Source organism: Solanum dulcamara, chromosome 1 (genome assembly GCF_947179165.1).
Source record: "Solanum dulcamara chromosome 1, daSolDulc1.2, whole genome shotgun sequence".
NCBI lineage: Eukaryota > Viridiplantae > Streptophyta > Magnoliopsida > Solanales > Solanaceae > Solanum > Solanum dulcamara.
Genome location: NC_077237.1, coordinates 56,419,388 through 56,427,733, shown reverse-complemented (window position 1 = coordinate 56,427,733; position 8,346 = coordinate 56,419,388). Strand labels below are relative to the sequence as shown.

At 35.5% G+C, this 8,346-nt stretch overlaps 1 non-coding gene across 1 annotated transcript; it reads right to left on the bottom strand.

The window, feature by feature from the left end:
- Positions 1 to 5,919: 5,919 nt before the first annotated feature.
- Positions 5,920 to 6,026, bottom strand: LOC129904001 (small nucleolar RNA R71). Its single transcript, XR_008770346.1, has one exon. It is a non-coding gene; the product is annotated as a small nucleolar RNA R71 (small nucleolar RNA).
- Positions 6,027 to 8,346: the final 2,320 nt, after the last annotated feature.

Genomic DNA, 8,346 nt, shown 5'->3' with positions numbered 1-8,346 from the left:
CACAGTCTACCTCTAAGGGAAATCTATCCCGTTGACCTGGTGGGGAATGACTGGCACCTTCTCCTGGATCCATACCTCTCTCTTGATGTGCCATCTCCTGAGCGTAGGTATCCTATTAGATAAGAGATATAAAGTATGATTTAGATTTCAAATGTTTTTATAGCTTCACTCTATAGCACGATCTATTCATTAAAATAAACATAACCATTCCTAAATGCCTAATAGCCTCCTGATTATAAGTGTGGTGCACAACACACCATAAGAAAAACTCTACTAAAAACAGCTTGTGCATTCCCTAGGATACGACCTGCTCTGATATCAAGTTTGTCACACCCCAAAATAGGGGAGGTGCGACTGGCACTCGATACCATAATTGATCGAGTTAGACACAGAACATACTCGCTAACTAAGCTGAGGGCCAAAATGATCAATCAGCACAACATCTGAAATACTAAGCCAGGACCGTTTAGGTCATGACCTAAATAAAAAAAAATATAATCAAAGGTAGATAAGCCAAGATGATAAAGTACTCGCTAGTCGATGAGGTTAAAACTATAGACATATATGCATACACACACACACATATATATATATATATATGCCAAGCCTATGGGCTGGATACTGAAAGCTGCAAAAAGGAACCCAAAATATTGTGTCCACAATAGCCTCTAAGATTCTAATAAGCATTGTCGGTATAATAACCTGACTATACCCAAACTGTACAAAAAAGTAAACATCCTAGGAAAGCTCTAGGAAGAGATGGAGCTTACCAACTCACAGTTGAATCCCAAATCCTAGTGGATGGGTCGATCAAAATCCCTACTTGGACCTGGACGCATGAAACCAAAAATGTAGTGTACCCATGAAACAAACATCAATACGAATAAAATGTACTAGTATATAAGGAAGAAAGTAGAATCATAAATAGCTATTGTAAAAAGGGTAATCGAGATGCCACCTAACACTGAAACTCGAATAGCCTCCATGGCCGACATCTGACCTCATAGTTATCAAATATGCATGGTACGCTCATGTAATTGTATATCGTGAATACATACATACATATATACATATATATATATATATATATATATATAGAGAGAGAGAGAGATGCAAATGCATGACATACCTAACCAAATATTAGTAATGGCGGTCTCTTCCGATAGCTAACCGGCACCATATTGCCAATTTGTGGCCATCTGTACAAATGTAGTCTTCTGGGAAAATAGGCCCCTTACCTCCGATATTAGCTCGGAGTCTATGTATAACATGCCACGTATGATATGAACTTTAAATGAACATATTAGGCCATAATATGACTTTAGCTAATCTATGCTCATTAGCACTCTTATTCTCATAATTTTGTAATTACTTTTGTATAGCATATAAACGCTTCGTGGAACCTCATATTTTTTTCAAATAAGCTTGAAAACTTAACTCCGCCTTTTAGAAAGATAACTTAGCCTTGAAGATGTTCATAAGGAGCTTAAGGTGCTGCACTTGGTTCTTATGCTTGGTTCCTTGATAATTAGAAGAAAGTATTTTCAAAAATCAAGTGTTTTAGTAATTTAAACATAAAAATTATAATTCAGAGTTTTGGGAAAAATCGACGTATAACTTTAAAGTTTTTAAAATATACTTTAACGATGAAGAAGAACTAATTGCAAATATTAAAATGCCTTCCATAATACTTTTATGTCACACCACCCAAAGACAAATAAGAATTCATACATATGGACATATGTCCATGAAAGCCAACAAAATGACATATATATACATATCCAATACACTAGTTACTGAACGAGTGAAATATCAACCTAATAGCATCATGAAAATAATTCAGTTGCGATCTCAATGCCTTTACAGAAGGTCTTTCTTACAATAGAATAGTAAAATATCACATTTGGCGTTTTAGGAGTTTTCCAGAATTCATGCTAAAAGGAAGGACGAAGCTTAGCCTTAACATACCTTTCCAACTAACATCTGAATGCCTATAGTTCCTTCACAAAAGTTATTCATTACGTCCTAAGCTTCATAAAAACTGTATATATACAGCTTATACGCACATATAAAGAGTTCGTAATTGAGAGTAAATTGGCAGATTATCCATAGGATTATAACTTGGAAAAACGTCCGTAAAACTTCATAAAAATGATCATAAAAGATTCCCAAGATGATTCTTTTAGAAAAAAAAGTATAAAGTTGAAAAATTACTACAAACTACAAAGTACTATCCTCCAAAAATAGCTCCAAATGCTGCTAATAAAAGGGGGAAATGATTGCCTTGCATAGATATCGCATTTTTAGGCACAGGTGCAAACTTTAATGGTAAAAATCATAAAACACTCACCTTAATCACCCAAGAACACCATGGAACCTTATCTTCCACTTGCTTACCGTTTTGGAACTAAAATGAAATGTTTTGATGGTTTAAAATATCTAAATACCGATTTAACCAAATTGTTGACCCAACTCGGTTAGCGACCTAGTTTTACCCTAGACAGTCCGCGGTAAAACTGTCGTAACATTTTACTCCAATGTCGGATTAACATGTCAATTTTTTGGTTATAAACTAGACTCGTAGAACTTTGATTTGGTATGTTGTGGACCCTATAATTGTTTATATATTGGGATAAATGATCTTACACATTTGACCCAAGGTTTAAAAACAATTATAAAAGAAATTTGCGATAACTTTTGCCGACCTTTATTTTGCAACTAATTTGACTACAAAACTTAACATGTGACCATTGTGCTACTATAATACATCATAAGACATTATTATTAAAATATTATATACTCTTGGCCTTATCCCGATGGTGCAAGTTATTTTAGACCTTCCGAACGGGCGGGGTGCTACCCAAGCCATTTCTTTAACCAGGAACCTTTGATTAAGGAATTCCTTTGACATAAAACTTTAGCTTCTTGATATTACCACACGTTTGCAATATCATTATTCTCATGTACTATACCCAGTCATATATATCTTATATAACTACGCCACGCTATGTATATTATACAAGAAAAAAACATGGGGTTTCATAGAAAGTTACTTTTCAAAGATTTATCTTCGATCGAATTATCATCAACTCCGAGTAAGACAATATGACATTCTGAAGATGGATTTTAGAACTTGGTGTGGTACTTTTGAATTCTTGGTTATGTCTTTTTGACTAAATACTCCTACAACATTTATAGATTTGATGAGCAAGGTGTTCAAGCAGTATTTGGGTATGCTTGTTATTGTGTTCATTGATGATATAGTGGTATATTCTCACAGTAAAGAGGAGCATGCTGATCATTTGATGATTACATTGCAAGTCCTCAAGGACCATCAATTATTTGATAATTTTAGCAGGTGCAACTTTTGGCTGATGTCAGTAGCTTTCCTTGCCATATTGTATCTGGTGAAGATATTATGGTGGATCCTAAGAAAATAGAACCTGTAAAGAAGGTTTCTCTTCCATTGCATTTACCTTGAATACCTTGCCTCAAAAGAAGGTAAAATTTCAATGGTTTGAGGCATGTCATAAAAGCTTCCAAGAATTGAAGGATAGGCCTATTTCTGCTCTAGTGTTAACTTTACTGGAAGGATCCGCTGAGTTTATGTTATATTGTGATACTTCAAGAGTTGGTCTTGGTGGTATTTTGATACAAAACAGTAATGTGAAAGCCTATTCCTCTAAGTAACTCAAGGTGCATGAAAAGAACTATCTAACTCATGATTTGGAGTTGGCGGTGGTGGTGTTTGCTTTGAATATTTGGAGACACTATCTCTCTAGTGTCCATGTTGATATATTGACCCACCATAAGAGTTTCCAATATCTGCTTAACCAAAAGTATTTGAACCTTCGACAAAGAAGATGGCTTGAGTTGTTAAAGAATTATGATATGAGTGTGTTGTACCATCAGGGTAAAGTGATCTTGGGTGCATTTATGCATCTAATATCTAAAAAAACCATGAATAGTAGAGTTTGAGAGTAAATTCTTATAGTTTACTTTATTTTAGAATACTTGTGTGTGAATATAGCTAACTAACATGATTAGACACTTTTAGGGCTAAATATGGAAGAGTGGACATTCAAAAGATGATTGGATTGAAAGGGGAGCTTAAAAGATAAGTTCTAAACAAACGTGAAGGAAATGCACTGCACTAGGTTGTGTCAGCGTCACGCAATAATCTTCAATAATTGAATTCCAACACTTGGAATTTATTTAAGTAACAGTGTGGTATGCACTAGGCCTGCATCGCGGACTTTGTTCTAGATAGAACAAATTCTGCCAAAGAAGAAAATGAAAAATTGCATTGTGAAGAAACACCTCCGCATCGCGGACTTCGCTACTGGATTGCAATGTTACATTTTTCGAGGCTATAAATAGTCCAGTTTAATTTTATTTTAAAATATTCAATTTTGAATTAAGGTTTTAACGAAGGGAGATGAAACGAGAACTCTCCTAGGGTTTTATTTCTTTTTCTCTTTTATTTGTAAGTTGGTTCTTTATGCTATTAATTATGTTTTGGATTCATTCAAACATTATGAGTGGCTAAAAACCCTTGTTCTAGGGTTGTAGCCACAAGATGAAGGTTCTAATATAGTTTGCTTTGGTTGAAAATGGTGTATTTCATATAATTTCTCTAATATTTTTGTTTATATTACTTTAATACTTTATCACCATTAAAATACATTAGTTTTGTATCCAGAACTCCTAAGATGAAAAGGAGATATAATACTAGAATATAAAGAGTATGTTTGTTCTATAATTGCCTAGGATGATTCAGGTATAGGATACTTTTGACATATATATACACCATACTTGGTTAATAAACAGGATGATAGGATTAAAGCATCTGTGTTGGTTCATGCCTATCCTTACTCAACGATGTAGTTAGACTGTCAATAGAGGTAGGCAATTAGAGGTCGGGAGACCATGATTGTAAAATAAACCCTGTAAATCAGTAATTGAAAGACCCATTAAATGCCAGAGTGAAGTGTGTTAGACTTGAAATCTACAAGTGCTACAACCTTGGAATTACTTACTCATTTGATCACAACTCATTAAATTTCTGAACTATTTCTTAGTTGTAGTTTTAACAACGTAGTGGACAATATAATTGAAATCAACCTTTTTGCACACATGCAAATAATTTAGTCAATTAAAAATATTACTCATACCTAATTAAAGTCCTTTGGGTTCGACAATCCAGTTCTAAAAAGAGCCACTTTATTAGTTGTAAGACCACATACACTTTTGTGTGCTTTGGTGGCAATAAATTTTTGGTGCTGTTGCTGGGGACTTTAAATTTGGCAATTGTTTATTTTTAATGTTTCTTAATTTTTTGTGTTATTTTTAACAACTTGATCTTAGATGTGATTTTTTATAGGGGTATTCGCAAAGGCACACTGGATAGAAGTGGGAACATTGTGGAGCCACTATCTGAGCCTGAGATATTTCTACATTAGAAAAAAAGGAGAGAAACTTTTGTATATCTAGTACCACAAGTAAATCTGGGTGATATTAATGAAGTATCTGTAGAGATCCCTGTGAAAATGATATCTAGGATAGAAATGATGTGGCAGTCTTCTTCACAGCGAATGTCACCTCTAGCATTCAGAAACCGCCAGTTGGAGGAAGATTTGAACTAAAACAGAATGTGGTATAACAGTTTCACACTAATGGACAGTTGACGGGGTTTCCTCATGAAGATCCCCAAGTCTACATTCAGAACTTTTTGGAAATCAGCGACATTTACATGCTAACTGAAGTATCTATTGATTATGTGAGGTTGACCTTATTTCCTTTCTCTCTATTGGGGGAGGCTAGAAGGTGGTTGAAGTAGGAACCACCAAATTCCATAACTACATGGAACAACTTGGCTCACAAATTTTTGACCAGGTTCTTTCCTTCGGGGAAGACAGCAAGCTAAGAGCTAAAATTCTAAGCTTTAAACAGAAGTCGGGTGAAAATTTATACCAAGCCTGGGACAGGTTCAAAACTCTACTCATTAGTTGTACTCATCATCACCAAGCTAACGAGGTGTTAGTCCATACCTTTATTGAAGGGTTGGGACCCAACACAAAAATTGTTCTTGATTCAGCTGTAGGTGGAGAAGACATATGATGAGATCTAAACATTGTTGCACCGTATATCGCAAGGAAATCCAGAATGGAATGGAGGAAACTCTAGTCCTATTGTCCAAAAATAGAAAGGTATAGTTGAAGTAGATATTATGACAGCTTTGACAGCATAGATTGCAGCAATACAAAACATGATGACTACTCACATCACTTAGCTTTAGGGCAACAACAGGCTCCAGTGAATGTAATTCAGCAGCAGCATATATGTTGTGAAATGTGTGACAACAGTGAACATATGTCAGAATATTATGGTGCAAATCCTGTATCGGTAAATTTTGTAGAGAACGCGCAGAAGGGTGGAGGACAACAAAACTATAGCAACACTTATAACCTCAGTTGGAGGAACTATCCCAACTTCTCTTGGGGTGGAATCCAATAGAACTAGCACCAAGGCCAAGGTCAATATAGACCACAAGTAGATGGCCAGCACTACAATCAGTAAGGCTAGAGTAGCCAACAATCAAGTAGTGTAGAAAACATAAGTGTGGAAGACATGCTTAAAAAAATAATGGCTGACCAAGCTAAGCTAGCTGCAGACATTCGTCAGTATCAAATCACCACTCAAAATTTAGAGAAGCAGGTGGGATAGCTAGCAAGTGCTCAAATTTCTCGCCTGTAGGGTGGTTTACTAGGTAATACTGATTCAAACCCCAAGTAGGTAAATACTATGAGCATACGAAGTGGACGACCACTAGCTGAGCTGGTACCACAAACCAAAGATAGTGAAGGTAAAGGTAAAGCTGTGAAAGTTGAAGTTGGTCAGCCTAGGTTACCATAGAAGGATAAGGAACCAAATACAAAACTACCTCCCCCATTCCCACAAAAATTTGAAAAGAAGAAAGAGGAGGAATATTTTGAAAAGTTCATAGATATACTTAAATAGGTTCAAATTAACTTGCCTTTGATTGATGTGCAGTAGGGTATACCTAAATATGACAAGTTTGTCAAAGATATTATGGCCAATAAGAGCAAGTTAGCTAGGTTTGAAACAGTGGCACTCACAAAAGAGTTTAGTTCAAGAATCTTGAACAAAGTAAAGTTGTCGGCCAAGCAAAAAGATCTAGGTAGTTTCATAGTACAGGTAACCATTGATAAGTACAGTAATGCAAGAGGTCTCTGTGATTTACGTGCAAGTATAAACTTGATACCTAGATCTATGCTTAAGAAATTAGGCCTGTGAGAACCTAAACCAACCGCTATTTTGTTACAAATGGCTGATCATTCTGTAGCTAGACTTGATGGTATTATTGAGGATATGTTAGTTCAAGTAGGATCTCTCATATTTCTTGTTGATTTTGTTGTATTAGATTTTGAGCCTGATCCAGATGTTCCTTTTATTTTGGGGCGTTCTTTCTTAGTAATAGAAGGTGCACTTATTGATATGGGTGCAGGTAGATTAACAATGAGACCACATAAAAAAGTTGAGGTATTTGATGTATATTAGGCACTGAAATTGCCTGCAATCTATGAAAAGGTGTCAGCTATAACTGTCATCAATTAGGAAGTGACAGCTTAGTGAATTTTAGCGAAGGACCCTTTAGAAAAGAGTTTTGATGGGTCAAGATATTGAAGGTGAAATGGAAGTGAAAGAGCTAGCTAGTGTACTTGACATTATAAATGTCAGCATGTGGAAAAAGAATGTGTAACCATTAAATAGAGAATTGGGTCCTTCACCTAAGCCATCTCTTGAAAAACTCCTGACTTAGAGTTGAAGAAACTTCTACCCCATCTCAGGTATGCTTTTCTTAGGGTTAATAATACTTTACCTGTAATTCTTTTTTCATTTTTTTCCAAGATATAGGTCGCAGACGCACTTGGGGTATTAAAAAGGCACAAGAAGTAAATTAGATGGGAAATAACTGATCTCCAAGACATCATCCCCGCTTTGTGCATATATAAGATTTTCATGGAAGAAGGACATAAAGCTAATGCACAACCACAACGCTGGTTGAAACCTGTCATAAAAGAGGTGGTGAAGAAAGATATAATTAAGTGGCTAGATGCAGGAATAAAATACCTAATATCTAATAGTAAGTGGGTATTTCTAGTTCAATATGTACCAAAGAATGGGGACTGACCGTGGTGACTAATGAGAAGAATGAGTTAATATCTACTAGAATAGTGACTTGATGGTGTATATGGAAGGATTATAAAAGGTTAAATGATGCCACGAGGAAAGTTCACTACCCAGTGCCATTTATTGACCAAA